Genomic DNA, 17,648 nt, shown 5'->3' on the forward strand with positions numbered 1-17,648 from the left:
CGGAAAGTAGGGATAGTGAAAACAAGGCCTTTCGAAGCACCAAAACAAATGGAACATTGTGCCCATGTCTCCCGGCTTGGTGCAGCAACTATTGATAAACCTATTACAGTTTTGTCACCGCATTTGTTCCAAAGCTTGGTGAAGAAGAGGATGATCGCATGTCTGAGTCTGACCTGCGTTAATCAACAGTAATTCGTTGCTCACTTTTTTACCTCACCTTTACACTTAAGCTTTGGTTCATTTTAGGAACATCCTGAGTGTGAAGGTTACCGGGGTGTCATGGTTGATATTCCACATTGTGACAGGTGTTGCGTAATATCAGGGGGAAAAAAACGAAGCGTTCAGAACTTTCGATTGATTACTGGCATCAGCTTTCTTAATAGGGCTTTTTTAGTTTTCATATTGTGTCATCATGAATCCTTGAATCCCTCCTCAAGAATATTCGGTCTAGATCGGAAAACAGACGTTGACTGGCATAGCTTTCAGCATTGCATTCACTTTGAAAGTGCAAGGTAACAGGAGAGCACAATGAATACCAAAATATGACTGAACAGGAGGCCTCTTGAAATCAGGTTGCATCATGGTTCACATTTCACTTTCAGTGACTGAGGTCTCAGTTTCATCCTTTGGATCAAACGGCCTCATACCCTTTGACTGCACTTGGCAAACAGAGATGCAGATAAACGGGTCAATGTGGAATTTATTTGACAATTTATTTAAGAATGTATGAGTGGTCTCAGTGTTTTGGGTCAATCCTCTACTGAAACAACCTGCCCCTTCTTCAGGTGTATTTTCAAATGTTTTTATATACAGTAGTACTTTACATGTAATACTTATGTTCACTAAAAAGCTCCCTCACTTGACATACAGGGAAATACATTTGTTATCACTTAAAAATAATAATACAATAACAGAACTTTGCAAAGTAATTTTTTTGTCCCTGACATTCATTCATATAGGGCTCGCAGAAGTGAATCCTGATTTGGGCCTCAGTGTTGAGTAACACTGTAGCCCATGTCCTGAGGGAACTTACTTTTCAGCAGAAGTCTGAGATGGTTGTCCTTCTGGAAGGTTGTCCCATCTCCACAGAGGCACTCTGGAGCTCTGTCAGAGTGTATATCGGGTTCTTGGTCACCTCCCTGACGAAGGCCCTTCTCCCCCGAATGCTCAGTTTGGCCAGGTGGCCAGCTGTAGGAAGAGTCTTGGTGGTTCCAAACTGCCTTTTAAGAATGATGGAGACCACTGTGTTCTTGGGGACCTTCAATGCTGCAGACATTTTTTGGTACCCTTCCCCAGATCAGTGCCTCAACACAATCCTTTTTCAGAGCTCTACGGAAAATTCCTTCGACCTCATGGCTTGGTTTTTGCTCTGACATGCACTGTCAGCTGTGGGACCTTATATAAATCCTGTTGGTACTAGGGGGCAGTATTTTCATTTTTGGAAAAAAAACATATATTATGTTATATATATATATATATGATATTTTGTCAGGACAAGATGCTAGAATATGCATATAATTGACAGCTTTGGATAGAAAACACTCTAACATTTCCAAAACTGTAAATATATTGTCTGTGAGTATAACAGAACTGATTTTGCAGGCGAAAGCCTGAGAAAAATCCAATTCGGAAGTGCCCCATATTTTGAAAGCGCTGCATTCCAATGAGTCCCTATTGACCTGTGAATGTACTATCAACGAGCTTACGCTTTCTACGTATTCCCCAAGGTGTCTACAGCATTGTGACGTAGTTTTACGCATTTATGTTGAAGAATAGCCGTAGGCGGCTACATTGCGTAAGTGGTCACATGATGGCTCCCAGGGTGACTCTCGCGTAAAATACAGAGGTGGCCATTACTCCAATCGGTCCTACTGAAAAACGAATTGTCCCGACGGATATATTATCGAATAGATATGAGAAAAAACACCTTGAGGATTGATTATAAACCATGTTTGCCATGTTTCTGTCGATATTATGGAGCTAATTTGGAATATTTTTAGCCGTTTTCGTGACTGCAATTTCCGGGCGATTTCTCAGCCAAACGTGAAGAACAAACTTCGCCTACAAAAATAATCTTTTGGGAAAAAATGAACTTCGGCTATCTACCTGGGAGTCTCGTGAGTGAAAACATCCGAAGTTCATCAAAGGTAAACGATTTAATTTGATTGCTTTTCTGATTTTCGTGACAAGGTTGCCTGCTGCTAGCAAGACATAATGCTATGCTAGTCTATGATAAACTTACACAAATGCTTGTCTAGCTTTGGCTGTAAAGCATATTTTGAAAATCTGAGATGACAGGGTGATTAACAAAAGGCTAAGCTGTGTTCCAATATATTTCACTTGTGATTTTCATGAATAGGAAGATTTTCTAGGAAGATTTATGTCCGTTGCGTTATGCTAATGTCAGGCGACGATTACGCTCCCGGACCCGGGTTTGAGAGTCACAAGAAGATTTATAAACAGGTGCGTGCCTTTCCAAATCATGTACAATCAATATAATTTACCACATGTGGACTCCAATCAAGTTGTCGAAACATCTCAAGTATGATCAATGGAAAAAGGATGCACTTGAGCTCAATTTCAAGTCTCATAGCAAAGGGTCTGAATACTTATGGGAATAAGGTATTTTTTTCTTCTTTTTTTGTAATACATTTGCACACATTATGGGGTATTGTGTGTAGAAAAATGTGGAAAAGTGGAAGGGGTCTGAATACATTACACTGCTCAACAAAAATAAAGGGAACACTTAAACAACACAATGTAACTCCAAGTCAATCACTCTTCTGTGAAATCAAACTGTCCACTTGGGAAGCAACACTGATTGACAATAAATTGCACATGCTGTTGTGCAAATGGAATAGACAACAGGTGGAAATGATAGGCAATTAGCAAGACACGCCCAATAAAGGAGTGGTTCTGCAGGTGGGAACCACAGACCACTTCTCAGTTCCTATGCTTCTGAGCACATGTGACAGTCTGGAGACGCCGTGGAAAACGTTCTGCTGCCTGCAACATCCTTCAGCATGACCGGATTGGCGGTGGGTCAGTCATGGTGTGGGGTGGCATTTCTTTGGGGGGCCGCACAGCCCTCCATGTGCTCACCAGAGGTAGCCTGACTGCCATTAGGTACCGAGATGAGATCCTCAGACCCCTTGTGAGACCATATGCTGGCCCTGGGTTCCTCCTAATGCAAGACCTCATGTGGCTGGAGTGTGTCAGCAGTTCCTGCAAGAGGAAGGCATTGATGCTATGGACTGACCTGCCCGTTCCCCAGACCTGAATCCAATTGAGCACATCTGGGACATCATGTCTCGCTCCATCCATCAACGCCACGTTGCACCACAGACTGTCCAGGAGTTGGCGGATGCTTTACTCCAGGTCTGGGAGGAGATCCCTTAAGAGGCCATCCGCCACCTCATCAGGAGCATGCCCAGGCGTTGGAGGGAGGTCATACAGGCACGTGGAGGCCACACACACTACTGAGCCTAATTTTGACTTGTTTTAAGGACATTACATCAAAGTTGGATCAGCCTGTAGTGTGTTTTTCCACTTTAATTTTTGAGTGTGACTCCAAATCCAGACCTCCATGGGTTGATAAATTTGATTTCCATTGACTATTTTTGTGTGATTTTGTTGTCAGCACATTCAACTATGTAAAGAAAAAAAAATTCATTCATTCAGATCTCGGATGTGTTATTTTAGTGTTCCCTTTATTTTTTTGAGCAGTGTATATAATACTACCGGTCAAAAGTTTGGTGTTTTGAAAAAATATATATAAAAATATAAAAATAAATATTTTATATAATTATATATATATTTTTTAAATAACATCAAATTGATCAGAAATACAGTGTAAACAATGTTAATGTTGTAAATGGCTATTGTAGCTGGAAACGGCAGATTTTTTATGGAATATCTACATAGGCGGAGACCCATTTTCAGCAACCATCACTCCTGTGTTCCAATGGCACGTTGTGTTAGCTAATCCAAGTTTATCATTTTAAAAGGCTAATTGATCATTAGAAAACCCTTTTGCAATTATGTTAGTTCAGCTGAAAACTGTTGTTCTGATTAAAGAAGCAATGAAACTGGCCTTCTTTAGACTAGTTGAGTATCTGGAGCAACAGCATGTGTGGGTTCGATTACAGCCTCAAATTGGTCAGAAACAAAGACTTTCTTTTGAAACTCGTCAGTCTATTCTTGTTCTGAGAAATGAAGGCTATTCCATGCGAGAAATTTCCAAGAAACTGAAGATCTCGTACAACTCTGTGTACTACTCCATTCAGAGAACAGCGCAAACTGTCTCTAACCAGAATAGAAAGAGGAGTGGTGCACAACTGAGCAAGAGGACAAGTACATTGGAGGGTCTAGTTTGAGAAACAGACGCCTCACAAGTCCTCAACTGGCAGCTTCATTAAATAGTGCCCGCAAAACACCAGTATTACAGTATTACTGTGAAGAGGCTACTCCGGGATGTTGGCCTTCTAGGCAGAGTTGCAAAGAAAAAGCCATCTCTCAGTCTGGCCAATAAAAATTAAAGATTAAGATGGGCAAAAGACCACAGACACTGGACAGAAGAACGCTGCCTAGAAGGCCAGCATCCTGGAGTCATCTCTTCACTGTTGATGTTGAGACTGGTGTTTTTCTTCTGTATACCAACCCTACCATTTCAAAACAAAACTGTTTGTCTCAAATGCATTAAGAAAAAAATAAACAACTTTTAACAAGGCACACACACCTGTTAATTGAAATGCATTCCGGGTGACTAACTCATGAAGCTGGTTAAGATAAGAGTGGGCAAAGCTCTCTTCAAGGCAACGGGTGGCTACTTTGAAGAATCTCAAATATAAAATATATTTAGACTTGTTTAACACTTTTCTGGTACAACATGTTTCCGTACATGTTATTTCATAGTTTTGATGTCTTCACTATTACTCTACAATGTAGAAAATGAGTTTGTGTCCAAACTTTTGACTGGTTTTGTACTGAACAAAAATATAAACTCAACATGCAACAATTTCAAAGATTTTATTGTGAAGCCAGGCGGATGTACCGCCAAATTATCTAAAATTATGTTGTGCGTGGCTTATGGTAGAGAAATGAAAATGCAATGCTCTGGCAACAGCTCTGGTGGACATTCCTGCAGACAGCATGCCAATTGCACTCTTCCTCAACGTTTGAGACATTTGTGGCATTGTGTTTTGTGACAAAACTCCATATTTTAGAGTGGCCGTTTATTGTCCCTAGCACAAGGTGCACATGTGTAATGATCATGCTGATCAAGAAGCTTCTTGAAATGCCTCACCTGTCAGGTGGATGCATGATCTTGGCCAAGGAGAAATGCACACTAACAGGGGATGTAAACAAATTTGTGCACAACATTTTAGAGATACTGCCCAGCAGGCTTCTTCTCCACTCTGTGCAGTGTCCAGTGTCATCCGTGTTCGGCAAGTCACCGAGACTGTCCATTATGGAAAAAGAGTGAAGTTGTAAGTAGAAGCACATAGTTGTTCCTGGTCAGGTCAGGAAAAACTTCTGGCCCTGGTAAAAAGTGTATACTGATACAATCCTCTGACTTTCACTCAATGAATTGGTTTCAATACAGATATCAGTTTATAGATCCAGTTATTACCTTCTGGGTTAGTACCAGGGATAACAAAATACACATGTAAAACATACATGTAAGTTTCCTGCTTCTTGTTCTGCAGCGTTTGTGGTTTATTTTATCTTATGTGATGTTATGGTATGTTTTGTGATGTTACGTGTGCTATGCTATGTTTTGTCATGTCATCTTATTATGTTATCTCTATTGTCTGGAAGGGATGAGTAATTGTGACACTAATAATAATACTCTTCAACAGGGTTTTACTGTTTGGAAGACAGCTCACGGAGACCGGGCTCCCAATTCATGTGCCCACAAGGGTATTACTGTGAGGAGGGCACAGAAACGCCCCACGGGTCACCTTGCCCCGCTGGCACTGCAGGAGAACAACTGGGCCAGACAAGTAGGACAGCCTGAGATGTTCAGAGGGACGATTGTGTCCTGCAGGTAAGGCACAGTACTAACACACTGCACTTAACTACTGGAATGGAACATCACATATTTTGCAGAAATATATATTACAAATATATTTGAGATATTTAAAAAATATATAAAATGTAGTGTACTGTACCGATGTCTCAGAGTTTTTATTTATTTAAACAGTACATAAAACTATGTTGTTGGCTGTTCTTTGACATCCTCCAGCTGGCACACTGGAGGATGTGATATGCCCAGGGGGTACCTTCACTACTCACCAAGGGGATTTAAGTAAGGCATCACTTGCTTCATCTCTTTAACTATATAAACATAACATGTAAAGTTTTGGTCCCATGTTTTATGATCTGAAATTAAAGATCCCAGAAATGTTCCATTCGCACAAAAAGCTTATTCCTCTCAAAGTTTGTGAACATATTAGTTTAAATCCCTATTAGTGAGCATTTCTCCTTTGCCAAGATTATCCATTCACCTGACAGGTGTGGCAGATCAATAAGCTGATTAAACAGCATGATATTTACACAGGTGCACCTTGTGCTGGGGACTATAAAAGGCCACTCTAAAATGTGCAGTTTTGTCACGCAACACAATGCTACAGATATCTCACATTTTGAGGGAGCGTGCAATTGACATGCTGACTGCAGGAATGTCTACCAGAGCTGTTGCCAGAAAATGGAATGTTAATTTCTCTACCATAAGCCACCTCCAATGTCGTGTTAGAGAATTTGGTAGTAAATCCAACCGGCCTCACAACCTGAGACCACATGTAACCACGCCAGCCAAGGACCTCCACATCCGGCTTATTCACCTGCGGGATCGTCTGTGATCGTCCACCCGGACAGCTGATGAAACTGTGGGTTTGCACAACCGAAGAATTTCTGCACAAACTGTCAGTACCAATGGCCATCGAAGCTCATCGGCGTGCTCGTCATCCTCACCAGGGTTTTGACCTGACTGCCATTTGGCATCGTAGCCGACTTCAGTGGCCATTGGCACGCTGGAGAAGTGTGCTCTTTATGGATGAATCGTGGTTTCAACTGTACCGGGCGGATTACAGAACGCATGTATGGCATTGTGTGGGTGAGCGGTTTGCGGATGTCAATCTTGTGAACAGAGTGCCCCATGGTTGCGGTGGAGTTATGTGAGTATGGCCTGCATACTCACCAGACATGTCACCCGTTGAGCATGTTTGGGATACTCTGGATTGACATGTACAACAGCATGTTCCAGTTCCTGCCAATATCCAGCAACTTCGCACAGCCATTAAAGAGGAGTGGGACAACATTTCACAAGCCACAATCCACAGCCTGATCAACTCTATGCAAAGGAGATGTGTCACGCTGCATGAGGCAAATTGTGGTCACACCAGATACTGACTGGTTTTCTGATCCTACCTTTTTTAAAGCTACCTGTGACCAACAGATGCATATCTGTATTCCCAGTAATGTGAAATCCATAGATTAGGGCCTAATTTATTTATTTAAATTGACTGATTTCCTTATGAACTGTAACTCAGTAAAATCGTATAAATGGTTGCATGTTGCGTTTATATTTCTGTTCAGTGTAACTACAACACAATTATAGATGATAACTATGTGATGCCCTACAACATGATCAGGAACAACTCAGGTCCCTAGAACAACAAGTCTTCAATGTCTTGTGAAGGACTGTTTAAGATGTCCAGCTGTTTCTACTGCCGAGAGGGTACCGTGACCCCATGCCCTGTTAGCCGGGTGCATTCAACCCCCTGGAAGGGCAGGATAAGGCAGGTAGAGCTACCCGGGAAAGGCCTGCGCACAATTAGCCCTGAAGGCTCCGGATGTAGACTGCATGCAAGGGTAACTCCTTCTGACAGACTCTTACTGGCTGAAAATATCATGTTGTGCAACAGCTATCCTCCTGGCGATACTGTACATTTGTTCTTACTTAGGTTGTGTTTTCTTATCTTTTTGCCATCTTGGTAGATTTGTCTTGGAATTGTGAAAAAAAGTTATTTGTGTCTGTCCATTTTGAGCCTGTAATCGAACGCACAAATTCTGATGCTCAGATACTCAACTCGTCTAAAGAAGGCTTGTTTTATTGCTTATTTAAACATAACCACAGTTTTCAGTTGTGATAACATAACTGCAAAAATGTTTTCTAATGATCAATTAGCCTTTTAAAATGATAAACTTTGATTAGCTAACACAACGTGCCATTTGAACACAGGAGTTGCTGATAATGGGCCTCTGTACTCCTATGTAGATATTCTATTTAAAAAAAGCCTTTTCCAGCAACAATAGTAATTTACAACATTAACAATGTCTACACTGTATTTCTGATCAATTTGATTGTCATTTTACTGTCACGCCCTGGTCGAAGTATTTTGTGTTTATCTTTATGTATTGGGTCAGGCCAGGGTGTGGTTTTTGTATTGTGGTGTGTTTTGTCTTGGGGTTTTGGTATATAGTGGGATTGTAGCTAGTGGGGTGATCTAGCAGAGTCTATGGCTGTCTGGAGTGGTTCTCAATCAGAGTCAGGTGTTTATCGTTGTCTCTGATTGGGAACCATATTTAGGCAGCCATATTCTTTGGTTGTGTTGTGGGTGATTGTCCTTAGTGTCCTGATGTCCTTGGTCTGTGTTAGTTGACACAAGTATAGGCTGTTTTCGTTACGTTCCTTGTTTTTGTAGTGTTTTGTATTGATTCGTGTTTTACGTGTGTTTTTTCCATTAAACATGGATCGCAATCTACACGCTGCATTTTGGTCCGACTCTCCTTCACCACACCTAGAAAACCGTTACATTTACTGGACATTTTTGGGGGGTTTCTTTCAAAACAAGGATATTTCTAAGTGACCCCAAACTTTTGAACAGTAGTGCACATGGTAATTATGATCACTTCCGGAGGACATCCTCCCACCAAGTATGAACTGACATGTTGTCTATCCAATCATAGAATTGGGATCAGAGAATGAACCTATTGAGTTGTGTTGGGATTATGCCACAGAGCATTATGGGGGTTCTTTGTGTTTAGAAGTTTGACATTGTTCAAATTACATTTTTTTTAAATTACAGGAGACTGAGGAGATATATTATGAATAGTTTTGGGGGGGTTTTAGAAATGTATTTTTGTGTCCAGTTAGTGCAATTTTAAAAATAAATCCTTGCTAATTTGAGTGTGCAGTTTTCTGCGCCAGAATGGTAACGTTAGAGTGACCAACGCTGCTGAAAATGTTGTGGACTCTCTATGTTAATGAACCCCTTTCATTCTCTGGGGTACACGGAAAAAGTGTGAATTATAAGTGAGGGTCGACCGCTGCCTGAGATCAGTTTCATGAAGAAGGATGAAAAGGTGAGGGCGTTCAATACCACCTGGTATTAAAAGTACAGCTGGTTAACAGGGGAGCCTTCAATCAAGCCGTCTGTATTGCTGGCCTTGCCTGCGTTTTGGGGCATGCAAGAATTTGCTTTTAGAGGGCACGATGAGATGGAATGTTCCGCCGACAAGGGCAACTACAAGGAGCTTGCAGGGGTAACTGCACGTTAGGATGCTTTACTTGCTAAACATATCGAACTTTCGACTGTCTTTTCTGGGATGTCGAAAACAATTCCGAATGATTTGATAGCTTCCATCGCATCATCCATTAAAAGATTAAAGAGAGTTTGACGCAGCGCATTTTTTCGCTTGCGCTCAAGTAGGCTTTCCACTTCGGTTTTTATTTAGCAAAGATGATAACACAATCACTCCGGACAGACACAAGCAAAAACTCGTGATAAAAATGTTGCAGCAGCCTAGGCCACACCTAAACATTAGAACTCTTGACATGCTGTATGGGATGAAAACGAAACTATTTTTCAGTCTGATCAACTGTAGTCTACTAATAAGAGCAGCTGCACACAGCCTATGCGCCCTTTCCATCTGGTCAGGGTAAACTAATTGGTAACGTTATGTATTTATAGTCCATATGTGTGTCCGGAGAAAATGTGAACGTGATCAAATTTAGTTTATATTCAAAATTGGGCTGGCTAGGTTGTCTATACGTTTTTAACCCATTTAAAAAAGGGGGTTAATGCTAAAAGTCCAGGTAGCCATTTGATTAACTAGCAGTCTTATGGCATGGGGGTAGAACATGTTAAAGGAGCCTTTTGGAGATAGATTTGGCGTTCCGGTACCGCTTGCCGTGCAGTAACAGAGAGAACAGTCTGACTTAATTCATTCAATTTTTTTAGGGTCTTCCTACTGACACCGCCTGCTATAGAGGTCCTGGATGGCAGGAAGCTTGGCCCCAGTGATGTACTGGGGCGTACGCACAACTCTCTTTAGCACCTTGCGGTCGGATGCGGAACAGTTGCCATACCAAGCGGTGATGCAACCAGTCAGGAGGCTCTTGATGGTGCAGCTGTATAATTTTTTTAAGGATCTGAGGACCCATGCCAAATCTTTTCGGTCTCCAGAGGGGGAATAGGCGTTGTCGTTAGGGCTGTTGCGGTGACCGTATTAACGGCAGGTGGTCACGAGTCATGAAGGCAGTCAAATTCCACGTGACCGTTTAAACACGGTAATTAGGCTTCTCCAAAGTATGATGCTGCTGATGTTCATTAGTAGCCTACCAAACTTGCTAACTGCCTGGTACCCAGCACTCTATTGTCCCTCTAATCGCTCTGAATAAATGCAAATGTATTCTACTCAAACATTTCATGAGCTCCCTTGAGCTCATGTTGCGCAATATAGCGTCCTCCGTTCGCTATTTAAGTGCATGGATGACATGTATTTTTTCCCGCTGCACTTGTGAATTATATATTATCACTTGTGAATAATGCCCAGAATAAGAAACAATAACTTTTTAGATTTTTTTTACTTTTTCTTATCATAGTCGCACACCTCATAATGTGGCCAAATAACTTAAAATTAAGCACATAATCCGCTTTACAAGGGGTGTAGAGCCTACCTGGCATACAGAAGCAGCGCGTGAATTTAAAGTTTGGGGAAGATAATTTTCACCATAAAAATGAACCTTTACAAGAAAAGCATTACATGCATAATTGCATTTGTCATGACTTTACTTTCATTAATCTGATGACTGTTATCTAATCAACTAACTGTTTTTTAAATTTAAATTTAATTTTAAAATGTTCACCTTTATTTAACCTGGTCAGGTAGTTGAGAACAAGTTCTCATTTGCATTTACATTTCCATTTAAGTCATTTAGCAGACGCTCTTATCCAGAGCGACTTACAAATTGGTGCATACACCTTATGACATCCAGTGGAACAGCCACTTACAATAGTGCATCTAAATCTTTTAGGGGGGGTGAGAAGGATTACTTACCCTATCCTAGGTATTCCTTGAAGAGGTGGGGTTTCAGGTGTCTCCGGAAGGTGGTGATTGACTCCGCTGTCCTGGCGTCGTGAGGGAGTTTGTTCCACCATTGGGGGCCAGAGCAGCGAACAGTTTTGACTGGGCTGAGCGGGAACTGTACTTCCTCAGTGGTAGGGAGGCGAGCAGGCCAGAGGTGGATGAACGCAGTGCCCTTGTTTGGGTGTAGGGCCTGATCAGAGCCTGGAGGTACTGAGGTGCCGTTCCCCTCACAGCTCCGTAGGCAAGCACCATGGTCTTGTAGCGGATGCGAGCTTCAACTGGAAGCCAGTGGAGAGAGCGGAGGAGCGGGGTGACGTGAGAGAACTTGGGAAGGTTGAACACCAGACGGGCTGCGGCGTTCTGGATGAGTTGTAGGGGTTTAATGGCACAGGCAGGGAGCCCAGCCAACAGCGAGTTGCAGTAATCAAGACGGGAGATGACAAGTGCCTGGATTAGGACCTGCGCCGCTTCCTGTGTGAGGCAGGGTCGTACTCTGCGGATGTTGTAGAGCATGAACCTACAGGAACGGGACACCGCCTTGATGTTAGTTGAGAACGACAGGGTGTTGTCCAGGATCACGCCAAGGTTCTTAGCGCTCTGGGAGGAAGACACAATGGAGTTGTCAACCGTGATGGCGAGATCATGGAACGGGCAGTCCTTCCCCGGGAGGAAGAGGAGCTCCGTCTTGCTGAGGTTCAGCTTGAGGTGGTGATCCGTCATCCACACTGATATGTCTGCCAGACATGCAGAGATGCGATTCGCCACCTGGTCATCAGAAGGGGGAAAGGAGAAGATTAATTGTGTGTCGTCAGCATAGCAATGATAGGAGAGACCATGTGAGGTTATGACAGAGCCAAGTGACTTGGTGTATAGCGAGAATAAGAGAGGGCCTAGAACAGAGCCCTGGGGGACACCAGTGGTGAGAGCGCGTGGTGAGGAGACAGATTCTCGCCACGCCACCTGGTAGGAGTGACCTGTCAGGTAGGACGCAATCCAAGCGTGGGCCGCGCCGGAGATGCCCAACTCGGAGAGGGTGGAGAGGAGGATCTGATGGTTCACAGTATCGAAGGCAGCCGATAGGTCTAGAAGGATGAGAGCAGAGGAGAGAGAGTTAGCTTTAGCAGTGCGGAGTGCCTCCGTGATACAGAGAAGAGCAGTCTCAGTTGAATGACTAGTCTTGAAACCTGACTGATTTGGATCAAGAAGGTCATTCTGAGAGAGATAGCGGTAGAGCTGGCCAAGGACGGCACGCTCAAGAGTTTTGGAGAGAAAAGAGAGAAGGGATACTGGTCTGTAGTTGTTGACATCGGAGGGATCGAGTGTAGGTTTTTTCAGAAGGGGTGCAACTCTCGCTCTCTTGAAGACGGGAGGGACGTAGCCAGCGGTCAGGGATAAGTTGATGAGCGAGGTGAGGTAAGGGAGAAGGTCTCCGGAAATGGTCTGGAGAAGAGAGGAGGGGATAGGGTCAAGCGGGCAGGTTGTTGGGCGGCCGGCCGTCACAAGACGCGAGATTTCATCTGGAGAGAGAGGGGAGAAAGAGGTCAGAGCATAGGGTAGGGCAGTGTGAGCAGAACCAGCGGTGTCGTTTGACTTAGCAAACGAGGATCGGATGTCGTCGACCTTCTTTTCAAAATGGTTGACGAAGTCATCTGCAGAGAGGGAGGAGGGGGGAGGATTCAGGAGGGAGGAGAAGGTGGCAAAGAGCTTCCTAGGGTTAGAGGCAGATGCTTGGAATTTAGAATGGTAGAAAGTGGCTTTAGCAGCAGAGATAGAGGAGGAAAATGTAGAGAGGAGGGAGTGAAAGGATGCCAGGTCCGCAGGGAGGCGAGTTTTCCTCCATTTCCGCTCGGCTGCCCGGAGCCCTGTTCTGTGAGCTCGCAATGAGTCGTCGAGCCACGGAGCGGGAGGGGAGGATCGAGCCGGCCTGGAGGATAGGGGACATAGAGAGTCAAAGGATGCAGAAAGGGAGGAGAGGAGGGTTGAGGAGGCAGAATCAGGAGATAGGTTGGAGAAAGTTTGAGCAGAGGGAAGAGATGATAGGATGGAAGAGGAGAGAGTAGCGGGGGAGAGAGAGCGAAGGTTGGGACGGCGCGATACCATCCGAGTAGGGGCAGTGTGGGAAGTGTTGGATGAGAGCGAGAGGGAAAAGGATACAAGGTAGTGGTCGGAGACTTGGAGGGGAGTTGCAATGAGGTTAGTGGAAGAACAGCATCTAGTAAAGATGAGGTCAAGCGTATTGCCTGCCTTGTGAGTAGGGGGGAAGGTGAGAGGGTGAGGTCAAAAGAGGAGAGGAGTGGAAAGAAGGAGGCAGAGAGGAATGAGTCAAAGGTAGACGTGGGGAGGTTAAAGTCGCCCAGAACTGTGAGAGGTGAGCCGTCCTCAGGAAAGGAGCTTATCAAGGCATCAAGCTCATTGATGAACTCTCCGAGGGAACCTGGAGGGCGATAAATGATAAGGATGTTAAGCTTGAAAGGGCTGGTAACTGTGACAGCATGGAATTCAAAGGAGGCGATAGACAGATGGGTAAGGGGAGAAAGAGAGAAAGACCACTTGGGAGAGATGAGGATCCCGGTGCCACCACCCCGCTGACCAGAAGCTCTCGGGGTGTGCGAGAACACGTGGGCGGACGAGGAGAGAGCAGTAGGAGTAGCAGTGTTATCTGTGGTGATCCATGTTTCCGTCAGTGCCAAGAAGTCAAGGGACTGGAGGGAGGCATAGGCTGAGATGAACTCTGCCTTGTTGGCCGCAGATCGGCAGTTCCAGAGGCTACCGGAGACCTGGAACTCCACGTGGGTCGTACGCGCTGGGACCACCAGATTAGGGTGGCCGCGGCCACGCGGTGTGGAGCGTTTGTATGGTCTGTGCAGAGAGGAGAGAACAGGGATAGACAGACACATAGTTGACAGGCTACAGAAAAGGCTACGCTAATGCAAGGAGATTGGAATGACAAGTGGACTACACGTCTCGAATGTTCAGAAAGTTAAGCTTACGTAGCAAGAATCTTATTGACTAAAATGATTAAAATTTGCAACTGCGACCTGGCCAAGATAAAGCATAGCAGTTCGATACATAAAACAACACAGAGTTACACATGGAATTAACAAACATACAGTCAATAATACAGTAGAAAAAAAGAAAACAAAGTCTATATACAGTGAGTGCAAATTAGGTCAAATAAGGGAGTTAAAGGCAATAAATAGGCCATGGTGGTGAAGTAATTACAATATGTAAATTAACCACTGGAATGGTAAATGTGCAAAAGATGGATGTGCAAGTAGAGATACTGTGGTGCAAAAGGAGCAAAATAAATAATACAGTATGGGGATGAGGTAGCTAGATGGGCTGTATACAGATGGGCTATGAACAGGTGCAGTGATCTGTGAGCTGCTCTGACAGCTGGTTCTTAAAGCTAGTGAGGGAGGTGGGAATCTCCAGCTTCAGTGATTTTTGCAGTTCGTTCCAGTCAGTGGCAGCAGAGAACTGTAAGGAAAGGCAACCAAAGGAGGAATTGGCTTTGGAGGTGACCAGTGAGATATACCTGCTGGAGCGCGTGCTACAGGTGGGTGCTGCTATGGTGACCAGCGAGCTGAGGTAGGGCGGGGCTTTACCTAGCAGAGACTTGTAGATAACCTGTAGCCAGTGGGTTGGGCGACGAGTATGAAGTGAGGGCCAGCCAACGAGAGCGTATAGGTCGCAGTGGTGAGTAGTGTATGGGGCTTTGGTGGCAAAACGGATGGCACTGTGATAGACTACATCCAGTTTGCTGAGTAGAGTGTTGGAGGCTTTTTTATAGATGACATCGCTGAAGTCAAGGATCGGTAGGATGGTCAGATTTACGAGGGTATGTTTGGCAGCATGAGTGAAGGATGCTTTGTTGCAAAATAGGAAGCCAATTCTAGATTTAATTTTTGATTGGAGATGCTTAATGTGAGTCTGGAAGGAGAGTTTACAGTCTAGCCAGACACCTAGGTATTTGTAGTTATTCTAAGTCAGAGCCGTCCAGAGTAGTGATGCTGGATGGGCGGACAGGTGCGGGCAATGATCGGTTTAATAGCATGCATTTAGTTTTATTTGCATTAGCAGTTGGAGGCCACGGAAGGAGAGTTGTATGGCATTGAAGCTCGTCTGGAGGTTAGTTATAACACAGTGTCCAAAGAAGGGCCAGAAGTATACAGAATGGTGTCGTCTGCATAGAGGTGGATCAGAGAATCACCAGCAGCAAGATGTATACAGAGAAGAGTCAGCCCGAGAATTGAACCCTGTGGCACCCCCATAGAGACTGCCAGAGGTCCGGACAACAGGCCCTCCGATTTGACACACTGAGCTCTATCAGAGAAGTAGTTGGTGAACCAGGCGAGGCAATCATTTGAGAAACCAAGGCTGTTGAGTCTGCCAATAAGAATGTGGTGATTGACAGAGTCGAAAGCCTTGGCCAGGTCGATGAATACAGCTGCACAGTACTGTCTCTTATCGTTGGCGGTTATGATATCGTTAAGGACCTTGAGCATGGCTGAGGTGCACCCATATATCCTATTCTCGCTATACACCAAGTCACTTGGCTCTGTCATAACCTCACATGGTCTCTCCTATCATTGCTATGCAGACGACACACAATTAATCTTCTCCTTTCCCCCTTCTGATGACCAGGTGGCGAATCGCATCTCTGCATGTCTGGCAGACATATCAGTGTGGATGACGGATCACCACCTCAAGCTGAACCTCGACAAGACGGAGCTGCTCTTCCTCCCGGGGAAGGACTGCCCGTTCCATGATCTCGCCATCACGGTTGACAACTCCATTGTGTCCTCCTCCCAGAGCGCTAAGAACCTTGGCGTGATCCTGGACAACACCCTGTCGTTCTCAACTAACATCAAGGCGGTGGCCCGTTCCTGTAGGTTCATGCTCTACAACATCCGCAGAGTACGACCCTGCCTCACACAGGAAGCGGCGCAGGTCCTAATCCAGGCACTTGTCATCTCCCGTCTGGATTACTGCAACTCGCTGTTGGCTGGGCTCCCTGCCTGTGCCATTAAACCCCTACAACTCATCCAGAACGCCGCAGCCCGTCTGGTGTTCAACCTTCCCAAGTTCTCTCACGTCACCCCGCTCCTCCGCTCTCTCCACTGGCTTCCAGTTGAAGCTCGCATCCGCTACAAGACCATGGTGCTTGCCTACGGAGCTGTGAGGGGAACGGCACCTCAGTACCTCCAGGCTCTGATCAGGCCCTACACCCAAACAAGGGCACTGCGTTCATCCACCTCTGGCCTGCTCGCCTCCCTACCACTGAGGAAGTACAGTTCCCGCTCAGCCCAGTCAAAACTGTTCGCTGCTCTGGCTCCCCAATGGTGGAACAAACTCCCTCACGACGCCAGGACAGCGGAGTCATTCACCACCTTCCGGAGACACCTGAAACCCCACCTCTTTAAGGAATACCTAGGATAGGATAAAGTAATCCTTCTCACCCCCCTTAAAAGATTTAGATGCACTATTGTAAAGTGGCTGTTCCACTGGATGTCATAAGGTGAATGCACCAATTTGTAAGTCGCTCTGGATAAGAGCGTCTGCTAAATGACTTAAATGTAAATGTAATAGAGGAGAATGTACGATGTGATTTTAAATGGTCAGTAATATGTTTGTTAACTTGGCGTTCGAAGACTTTAGAGATGCAGAGTAGGATAGATATAGGTCTGTAGCAGTTTGGGACTAGAGTGTTTAATTGTTACCCAATTTAAATCAATCATGTAACAATGAACTCATTAGGATTTGGGGCACCACGAGAGCGGTTGTTTAAAGAGTTACCATCTCACAAATTAAATTCTAAAGGTCTTTCATTTCACATCCATAAAACAGTCAACGTATTAATCATAACCTTGTATCATATCATCATTCTGAACAGTCGCAACCTCCTGTAAATGGGTTTAATTGTTTATTTACTAGCTAACTAAATGGTAACACAGGATAAACATACACACGTAATACATCAGAAACAGGTCTCTAGCGGACTGACACAATATGGCAGCTTGTGACAAAAGACGTGGAGAGCTAGAGAGGGACAGAGACATAATACTTTGGTACATTTAGAAGCAACTCTTACAGTAATCATGTACTTTGCACACGAACCGCCGCCCCTTTGGAGTAAGAAATCATGAATGTATTTACGTGTAAAGGCCTTGGTTCGCCATTTATCTCTGTCAGAACCAGAGGCCTTCTGGGAACGGGTGTTGGACTATTGTGCGGCACGCTTGTAAGGCTCTGATTGTCCGAAAGGAGTC

This window comes from Oncorhynchus keta, chromosome 1 (genome assembly GCF_023373465.1).
Source record: "Oncorhynchus keta strain PuntledgeMale-10-30-2019 chromosome 1, Oket_V2, whole genome shotgun sequence".
NCBI classification, from domain to species: domain Eukaryota; kingdom Metazoa; phylum Chordata; class Actinopteri; order Salmoniformes; family Salmonidae; genus Oncorhynchus; species Oncorhynchus keta.